We start from the raw sequence: 9,804 nt of genomic DNA, 5'->3' as shown, positions 1-9,804 counted from the left end.
CAAAAGGGATCCCACTGGTGACCAACTCCCCACATTTCAAGCTATGACACTTTGAACCTGACAGCATACCACCTCTCAGGTGGCTAGCTCCTGAAGTTAAAAACTAAAATAGCTCAGACTGAAACACAGGGTCGTTTTATTTGGCTAGAAGTCTTAGTCCTAGACATTTCCTCTTCCCACTTCTTTAGGATGACAAGGTTTCACATCTTTATGATTTATGGTAACATTCACTGATCCATTCATATTTGTTTAGAATGTCATCTGAAAAATTTATAAAAGTTAAGGCCATGAAGCTTCTTAAAGGGATGCTTGCAAGAGGCAACCTGAAAATAATTATCTATATGCTACTGCCTGTAGATGGATCACCTTTTAAAAGAATGCAAATAGAGCAGAGAGTCCTGGTTACTGGCACCACGAATAACTGTGACAGAACATAAGTTCCTGACTGATTGTAACCTTCAAAAATGGAGGAACTCTACAAGTACAGGGTCCCCAGATGAGCAGCCTGCCCTCCAACGTTGCATATTTCCATTGGCAATAATATCTTATATGATACTGTGGAACAAACACCTAGGGAATTCATTTTTACACCCTGAGGTGGCTGGCTGCTATGCTATATGCATAAAGTGGGACATCTCTCAGTGAAGTTTCTGACCTGGACACTGCTGATTTGTATCTTAATTAGATGCAAAAAAAAAAAAAAAGGCGAGGAGGAAGACACGAAGTCACAGCTCAGTGTGGTCACTGATGTGAATTTTGGATTTTATTTGACACCGGTAACATTTCTCTCATTTGGAGAGCTTCTAACCGCAGCCTTCTGTGCTATGACACATTTTTAATAAAATACAAATGATCAAGCTCCAGGTACCTCTCTCAGTTTCCAGCCCAATTTAGAAACAGTCAGCAGAGAACACAGCAGCAGCACATTGCTCAGGCTACGTCTGATCAAAGGGGAATTATTCCTCACAGCTTAAGGAACGTTCAGTCACTCTTTACGGCAAGACAGGAATGAATAGCAAGGGTAAGGCACTGCAGCCCCTAGGAACTCCTTGAAGCCCTTAGAAAGTCTGCAGAGAAAATTTCTAAAATGCATTAAGCACAATGGTTCTCAGTGCCCGAGGCAAATGGGAAAATATTCCCTCCCTCAAGTTACTTGAACACTAAAATAGTCACCTCCAGGCTGAAGCTGTCATTTCACTCTGAGTAGCATCTTACAGCGTCAGGAGTTCTACTCAAATCATTTACTCTCCTCCTCCCCACCCCAACATGGTGGTTTCTTATGGAAGTGTTAACCAAATACTGAATTACTTTAAGGAATAAGTAAGATTTACATTAATATATAACATACATTAAAGTCCTGATTAAATTCAGCCGTTGCCTTCCAGTCACTTCAAACAGTTCTACATTCAATTACAGTTTGGTGTTTATTTAAAAAAAAATATATTCTCATCATTTCCTTGTGCAAGCGCTAGCCTAAGAATGAGCGGTTTGTCTATAAACAGTAAGAATGGAACTTATTGATAAGATACTGCTGGTGCAAGATGCAAATTAAATACGACCGCATCAAAGATGCTTCTGTACTGCAGATTTTATAGCATCAAACTGGCACGAGGGGAAATAGCTGAGGTTCTGGTGAGGATCAGAGGACAAGGCTTTTTTTTTTTTTTCTTTTTTCTTTGTTCACTGTCTAGTCAAAGCACTTTGTCCAGTTCATATTGGTAAAAGGGTCACCTCTCAGAGTATACACGCTGGTATTATGACAGTGGGATCTAATCTCTCCTGGCAGTCTTGTGAGTAAAGCTACAAATACCTATTAAAAAAGGCAATAATAAGTCAGGAACTCAAATTATCATTCTTATCATGCAAGTTTTACTACTGGAGAAGAACCAACAGAGCAAACCACTATCGGTCTAGGGCAACAGGAAAATTTTCTTGAGTTACACACAAGAATTTAATGCAGTCTGTAATGTTCCACATCTAGTATAAAGCCAAAACTCAGGCTATAGACATTGGAAGTCAATGTTGGAAGTCCTATGCGTTGCTGTGCTAGGAGTAGTGTTCAATTTGTAAATCACTATCCACAGCACAGTGAGCACTTACTTAAAAATAAAGTAATGTAAATCTCTTAACTCTGTTGCACCATAAATTACAAACTGACTCCTTGAAGAAAAATCCTAAAAAAACCCCTGTAAAATTACAGTAAAGCCAAAGAGCCCGTCAGCAATCCACCGTGCAGACCCATCCTGTTACACCACGACCTACAGAATGACAGATACTGGGTAATGCCTGTATTTACAAAAACACTAATGAGAGATGGCACACGCTTGACATCACCCAACTGCAGATTACCTCTTTTTTTCATTGCCTTTTCTCAAAATAGAGGATTAAAAGCCTTTCTATTCAAGATAATCATGCAATGGGAGCACGTTCTTTCAGAGCTCGTACATACCTGACCAGTAAACAGACCTCAGCAATTGCTGGATCAATAAGACCTTTTTGCTGATCTACTGTTACAGGAAGAGTCAACCTAACTTCCAGGACACTGGATTGATGTGTCTCTGTACTCATCATATGTATAGTGTATTTATGGTTTAAGTTTTAGCAAAACACACGATTAAGCATAAAACTTTATCATCCCAAAAAAGTTAACTCATCAACCAAGGCTGAGAAAATGTCTCTCTTCAAATAGTATCTCATTTCTGCTGTGTATTTTATCCTGAGGAATCCTGAAGTCTTTTGAAAAATGCAACAAAGCACTGTATAAGTTATATACATTATCATTTACCTCTCAGATGAACTCTAGCACCTGTTTGACACTGAGCACCATAGCTGCACAGCAGGCTACAGCTTGAAGAACAGCTTTGTATATTAAAACTGCAGGTGGAGTTCAGAACCAATGTAATTACAGAGTCTGGCATTTCATCAAAACGCTAGGGTTAAAATGCCTTTCACTACTTCTGGTAAAAGTCTGCAGAACTTGAATTAATAAAAAGGTTTCCCTCTAGCCACTCTTACTTTGAATTAACATTTCTTCACTCAACTGGCAATTTCAATGGTCAGTAAAATCACAGGTGAATCTTATTCTCAGTTAGAGCTTCCCAACAGACATTGCATGTTGGAGCGAGTTCAGGATTTTCAGTCGGGCTGCAGGTGAACCTCTTTATAGTTTGTTTCATACCTGTGAAGGGCCCATTCTTGTTTGCCTATACTATTAGCGTCCACCAGATAAATTGCATGTATCATTTTTTAATGCAAATACCACGCTAACACTTCCAGCAAGATTTGTCTGAAATTGCGTCTTCTCTTGACACCAAGAAAGCAGACTGCCATGTCAAAAAAATAACTTGGAACTTACCCACCTGCTCTCCTTACAAAGACTCTTCATAGCAGGTCAGCTATCTGAGACTACAGGCACAAATCTGGAAATGCTTAGTTGCACTACGTTTATGGACAAATATCTACCGATGGAGAACAACAAAGAAAAAAGTAGGTTTGGGATTTAAGAAGTCTGGTGTCTGTGTATTTTTATCTCATCTCTGATCAACTTCAGTGTCTTCAGAACATGCTTTAACTTCCCCTACAGATGGTGCAATTGAAGGATCTCTTTCCTCTGCCTGGTCATATATTGTCACAAAATCTGCAGAACTTGGAAACTTCTACATTCCTGTCAAACGTTGTTGAAATCAACCCAGGTTCAGAAGTTACCAAGGGGGAGACTCCTCCAAACAAATGCCAGGCGTGATTACAAAAAAAACCCTCACTTCTGTGTTAAAATGCTACGAATAGACCAGATTCAGCCACGTACCAGATTGAAGTACCAAAACTTTATGTTCTTTTCTTCCATACATCCAACAAATAAGTGATTTATGGAGCTGCCCTAGCAGGGTAAAAGCAGCACATTGGCTGCTTTTCCATTGCAGCACATTCCACATCAGAATGAGGAAACCTCTTCAGTAGGTAAGAGAGCTGCTAAAAGTGTTTAAGAGGCACCTAACTCCCCCCTAATGGCAAAAGTCATTTTCTGTTCCTAACATCTCAGGAAGGCAATGCGCAGTACCTTTGCATAGCTTTGTGTAGATAAACTGTACACCTCCCAGTATTTTGAAAGGAACTGAATTGATAAATGCTGTAAAACAGCTTGAACATTTAGATCAATATTTAACAGGACAGACTGTAATCTCTTCTTGCAGGGAAGTGTTTTCATTGCAAAAACTACTTTCCCTACAGGGAACATTCCTGGAAAAATCACACGCAGAAATTTTGAAAATTCACATTTAGGAGGGCCTGAGGAAAGAAAACAGTACGCACCAAATGCACCATTCAAGCCCGATTCTGACTTAACAGATTTGAGAGCCAAAGATAAAGCTTTTTTTCCCCCATATACTTATTTATAAGAATCCCCTATAAAAATTTGTATTTATATGCAGGCACAGAAACAAATGCACATGAACTCACAGGCACCATTTGGATTCTGGAAAAACCAAACTTTGCATCAAGTTTAAATAAGTTTAAAATAAGTTTAAAAATGTGCAAGTAGTTTGCCAGGAAACTCAACAACATTTTTTCCCAGTCTTCACTGGCAATTATCTCTCCCCATACCCCTCAAGTGGACGGTATGCAAGATGTGGACTGGAGGGGTAAAGTCCTTCCCACTGTAAGAGAAGATCAGGTTTGTGACCACCTGAGGAACCTGAACATACAGAAATCTGTGGGACCTGATGAGATGGATCGCAGAGTCCTGGGGGAATTGGCTGATGTAGTTGCCAAGCCAGTCTCCAGAATATCTGAAAAGTCATGGCAGTCAGGTGAAGTCCCTGGTGACCAGAAAAAGGGACACATTGCACTCATTTTTAAAAAGGGTAGAAAGGAGGACCCTGGGAACTACTGCCGTGTCAGCCTCACCTCTGTGTCTGGGAAGATCATGGAATAGATCCTCCTAGAAGCTACGCTAAGGCACATAGAGGACAGGGAGGTGATTTGAGACAGGCAGCGGTTTCCAAGTCCTCCATACAACTACCAAAATACCTTCATGATGGCCAAAGCTGGATGAAATCTATACCCATATAGGTATAGGGAAATACACATTTGTACAAAAGCTGAGGACTTTCTTTCAAAGTGTGCCAGTGCTGCTTTACTCCCCCTACAGATACAACATAAATACTCTCGGGCAATTAAAAAAAAAAAAAATCATTTGAAGTTGGGGTACAACATCAACACAGGATATGAACTCAACCTGCATCCAGATTTTCTGGATGAAGCAAAAGGCTGACTGGGGTGGCATTGAAGTTACCCAAAAGAAATACCTTCTGGGGATTTGCTGTTAGGGAGAGGAGATCCCCCCTCTCCAGATAAACCCCCGGTTTGTAAATTTCATGATAAATTACTGCTGCTAAGATTTTGTTTGCACAGGAAGTGAGCAAACACAAATACAGGGCACTGCAAATTCAACTGAAAGGAACATGCATCTTAGTCCACCATTTGCTCACAGAATCACATTCCACGATTTCTTTACTGCTGCAACTTAAACGCTAGCAACTTTGAAATGTGCTTAAGACATTATTTTACTACTATTTTCATACCTAAAAATTAAGCCCTAGTTGAGGTTATTATTTTTTTTTTGCTGGTTGTGTTTTCTGACGAAGCTGTGCCAGTCCCGCAGCGGTGCTGAAGGCCCCGGCAGAGAGGCGGGCGCAGAGCGGGGTCTCTCAGCCCACGCTGGCCCATGGCTGCTGGCCCGGCCGGGCGCAGCGAGGGCCCACAGGCCTGCCCACGCCCAGCTCCCACCTCGCGCTGCCTCACATTTTAGCAACAACTTTCCACGTTCCCCGTGGCTTCGCCTTTTGGATGACCAACGCGCTATTATTATACGTCCTTACCAAAACCGTACCAGGAGGACGGACTCCATGTCACTGCCAGTCACCTTCTTCACACCACGCGCCTCGCGGGGCGCTCCCTGACCGCTGGACGTGGCGGCGGCTGCTCAGCAGGGGGATGCGCGGGCCCGCCTGAGGCGGTGGTTGACGCCTTCCTCCTCCCTCCTCTCCAGTTTCGCCTCAGGACTTTCCAGCCGGCAGCTCAGGGCTTTCCAGCCCGGCACCGGCCGGGACAGGCGGTGACCGCCGAGGCGGTGCTGCCAGAGGCCCCGCGTTCAAGCGGGCTCGCCCGCCATCGCCCCGCGGCACTGCCGGTACGCTGGGCCGTGAGGGGAAACCCCGTTCCCCCGCCCGCCGCGGAGGGCAAAGCCTGGCAAACAAACGGCTCCGGCGCTGCCTCTGCTGGAGCAGAGGCGTTTTGAGGAGCAGCTGAGGGAGCTGGGGCTGTTCAGCCTGGAGAAAAGGAGGCTGAGGGGAGACCTTATCGCTCTCTACAACCACCTGAAAGGAGGGTGTAGCCAGGGGGGGTCGGTCTCTTCTCCCACATAACAGGTGATAGGACAAGAGGAAATAGCCTCAAGGTGCACCAGGGGACGTTTGGGATGGAGATTAGGAAAAATTTCTTCACAGAAGCAGTTATCAAGCATTGGAACAGGCTACCCAGGGAAGTGGTGGAATCACAATCCATTTAAAAGACAGTGTGGATCTGCTGCTGAGGGACATGGTTTAGTGGTAACTTGGAAGCACTAAGTTAACGATTGGATTTGATGATCTTAAAGGTCTCTTCCAACCAAAATGATTCTGTGCTGGGAAAACTGCAGGAAGGAAAACTACAGTTTTAAAGGACAGAGGAAGCCAGTGTATGCTGCAATTACAAAGCCCACAGGTAGCATTTTTCACACGCCCGCACAAACATCAGACAAGGGCAGAACTGAAAAGGAAAACAGCTACAAAAACAAGTGGGAGCAAATAAGCTGGATTTTAACTGCGTCACCAGCAGGAGCGTGGCAGGAGGCAGGCAGCGATGTGGCTGGTGAGATGCAGGGCAAGATCCCCAGCAGCTGCTGCCATCACCACAACCCCAACAGCCAGGGCAGAGGGCCAGACCGCTGGTGGCACAGAAGACCATCCTGCCAAGGAGCTATCAAGGACAGAGAAATGCTGTTTTCCCTCCGGCCACGTGCTGCCAGGATTTGCAGCAGTTTTTCCTCCCAGCGGGCTGCTGGACCAATAGACAGAAGTTAAGGTCTGCGTCCCGACAGAGTACTTTACAAAAATTAAAGATAGCAAGCAGTCAGTCCTTTGTGAAAAGACAAGATTTGATCAAACCCTGTGGTTTCACATGGATACTGCTGTGAGAATTAACTCCCATTCTATGCCAGTCAGAATAAGCACTGTCAGAAGTAGCGCAGATGCACAACAAGCTCTTATAGTTAATGAGACCCTGTCTATCTCCGTGTATTTAAGCTGGCTGCCTTCCTCCTTATAACCACCACTTCAGAGCATGACTGCCTGGTTCCAGTCCCCTATTAAAAGCAAAAATATTTTTATCACTCTTCTGCAAGCTGATGCATTTCAGTCTTCTTTCTAACTGAAAACCCAATTACCACATCGCAGACTGAAGAAGTTAATAATTAACAGGCAAAACTTTCCATAAACCTACTTAACTGTGGGTTCACATCTAAAGTGTTGGGAACGCAGCTGAGAGCACAGTAATTGCTGACAAATGTCATCTTACACCAGCTCTATTACATAGTAATGGACATCATTTAAACCCCTATGAAAGAGGTTTAAGCAAAAAGATAACTCTCTGGCACTTGAGATAGGAATAAGAACACACTCAAGACATTATTGTTGCCCAGCTTGACAGCTAGTAATGTCAGTAGCCATTAATTATCCTTCTGATGCCTGAACTATGCATGTACGAATGCAGCAGAAAAGCACTATAGCCTGTTACTTACAAAGGTTTGTTTTAATTAAAGAGGCACTGAATTGGTCAAAATCCTGTTATAACTAGCATTGTCAAAGGAGAATATTCAAGTACATGACCAGTTCAAAAAGGAGAATGAAATTAGCAACCAGTGAGCCAATATCAGTTCATCAGAAACTAGGCTTGGTTCCCTCTCTGTTGCTCACTGCTTTTGTGGCTGACAGACTTTAAGGAAGAAACAGTTTAACCAGTATTACAGTCATCCTTCCTGTCATCTAAATCTGCAGAATTTCTTTTTGGATCACTGTATCTGATGACAAAATTGTTTGGAGTTGCCAAATCCAGTAGCTCTACAGAAGCAAGACAGCCGCAGCTCTGCGTACCCAGGTCCAACCCCGCTCCAGTAGCCAGACAGCACTCAGCCTGTCTAGTAGCTGGCCCTGGACCCTTTGATCTTCCAGTGACCTCACACACCCATGCGTACATGCCAGCTCTCACACCTACGCAGTACAGATACCCCCGTAACTGCCCTTAGATATTTAGTCTGGATCCTCAGTCTGCTGGCCAGTATGCTTAGAACAGCTGCCTGTTTGTATCTGTGCCAGGCAAGATGCATCCACAAATTTGCAACATTTTCCATTTCTGTTATCTATTTTCCTTTTATCTTGTGTGTCCTCTTTTGCAAGGGCCTTCAAAAGAAACAACTTCAGCTCAAACTTTTCCTCTCCACATTCTCCAATGACCGTTTTCCAACAGCATCTTAAAGACTGACAAACAGATGTGTTTTGGTTTTTTCCCCTACCGTAAAGACTATTCTTAGAGTAAAATCTGTATTGCTTTACATTTCAAATGAGACCACTCTTTTCACTTTTTTTTTTCTACTTTCAATAGAAGAAAAACTTTTTGTTCGGGGATCCTAAAGGAATACCTTAAAGACTAGCTCTAAATCACTTTTGAAAACAGCTGTCCAGGACTTTCGGAAACAAAGATCTTAATGGTATCTGTTTTCAGTTTGAGGGAATAACGACATAGTACACACAATGTGGCATAGCTCCTTTCATGCGGAAAAGTTGAAGAAACCAAACCGCAAGGCAAGCAAACTACCCGAGACCAAACCAGCAACTGACTGCTTCATAATTCCATGTACTATAGGCTTCACTAACTTCAAAACTTGCTCTGCTGGAAAGAGCAGGACTGAATTTGGTACAGAGGACAGCAAAGCTGTAGTGACCTGGAGAATACACCTGTGTTCAGCAATATGAACAATTTGCTTCAAAATAACCATCACAGCTGTCGTTATTCCTGCTTCACCGCAGAAGGTTTTGAGCATCTTCTATAAATAAATAACCATTCACTTAAACCATGGAGAAGGAGGCCTCTTTTTCAGTCTGCAGAATGAAATCCATCTACAACTTACCTGGTTTTAACTCTACTTTTCCACAGTGTTGCAATTTCCGAGCAAAGGCATATTTTATTCCCAGTTTAATTCACACAAACCCATTTTTGTACAGAAAACCGCCACGAGAGGGCATCCTATTTCTTTCTTTCTTCGAATCTTTTACTCTCAGCTACCATTTTCAAAGACAACCTTCTTTCCGTACTACTTTGCACCCTAATATTTTGCATTTATATGCCTTCTCAGCCACTCCCAAATACAAAAATAGAACATGACAACTCAAACCAAGCCATTTGGCATTTGTAATGTTCAAGGAGCATTTAAAACTAAAGCTATTACACCTATCAGAACTGAAACAAATGGAGGGTAAAGAGACTGCGCATCAGCACTGCACTAAAAAATATGCTGAATTTTATGAGGAAAGACTGCACACATTTCACTCACACTACAAGTACTCAGCATGTTTAAACATCAGTTTCTAAATACTGTATTTAGCACACAAACAAAACATCCCACTCATACATCAATTTCAAGGCAACAACACAATCTCCAACAGCATTCCTTAAAGCAGAAGCTTTTATTTCTGCTCCATCATTTGATTACAC

The sequence above is a fragment of the Larus michahellis genome, chromosome 6, assembly GCF_964199755.1.
Source record: "Larus michahellis chromosome 6, bLarMic1.1, whole genome shotgun sequence".
Classification (NCBI taxonomy): Eukaryota; Metazoa; Chordata; class Aves; order Charadriiformes; family Laridae; genus Larus; species Larus michahellis.
This window is presented reverse-complemented; position numbering follows the sequence as displayed.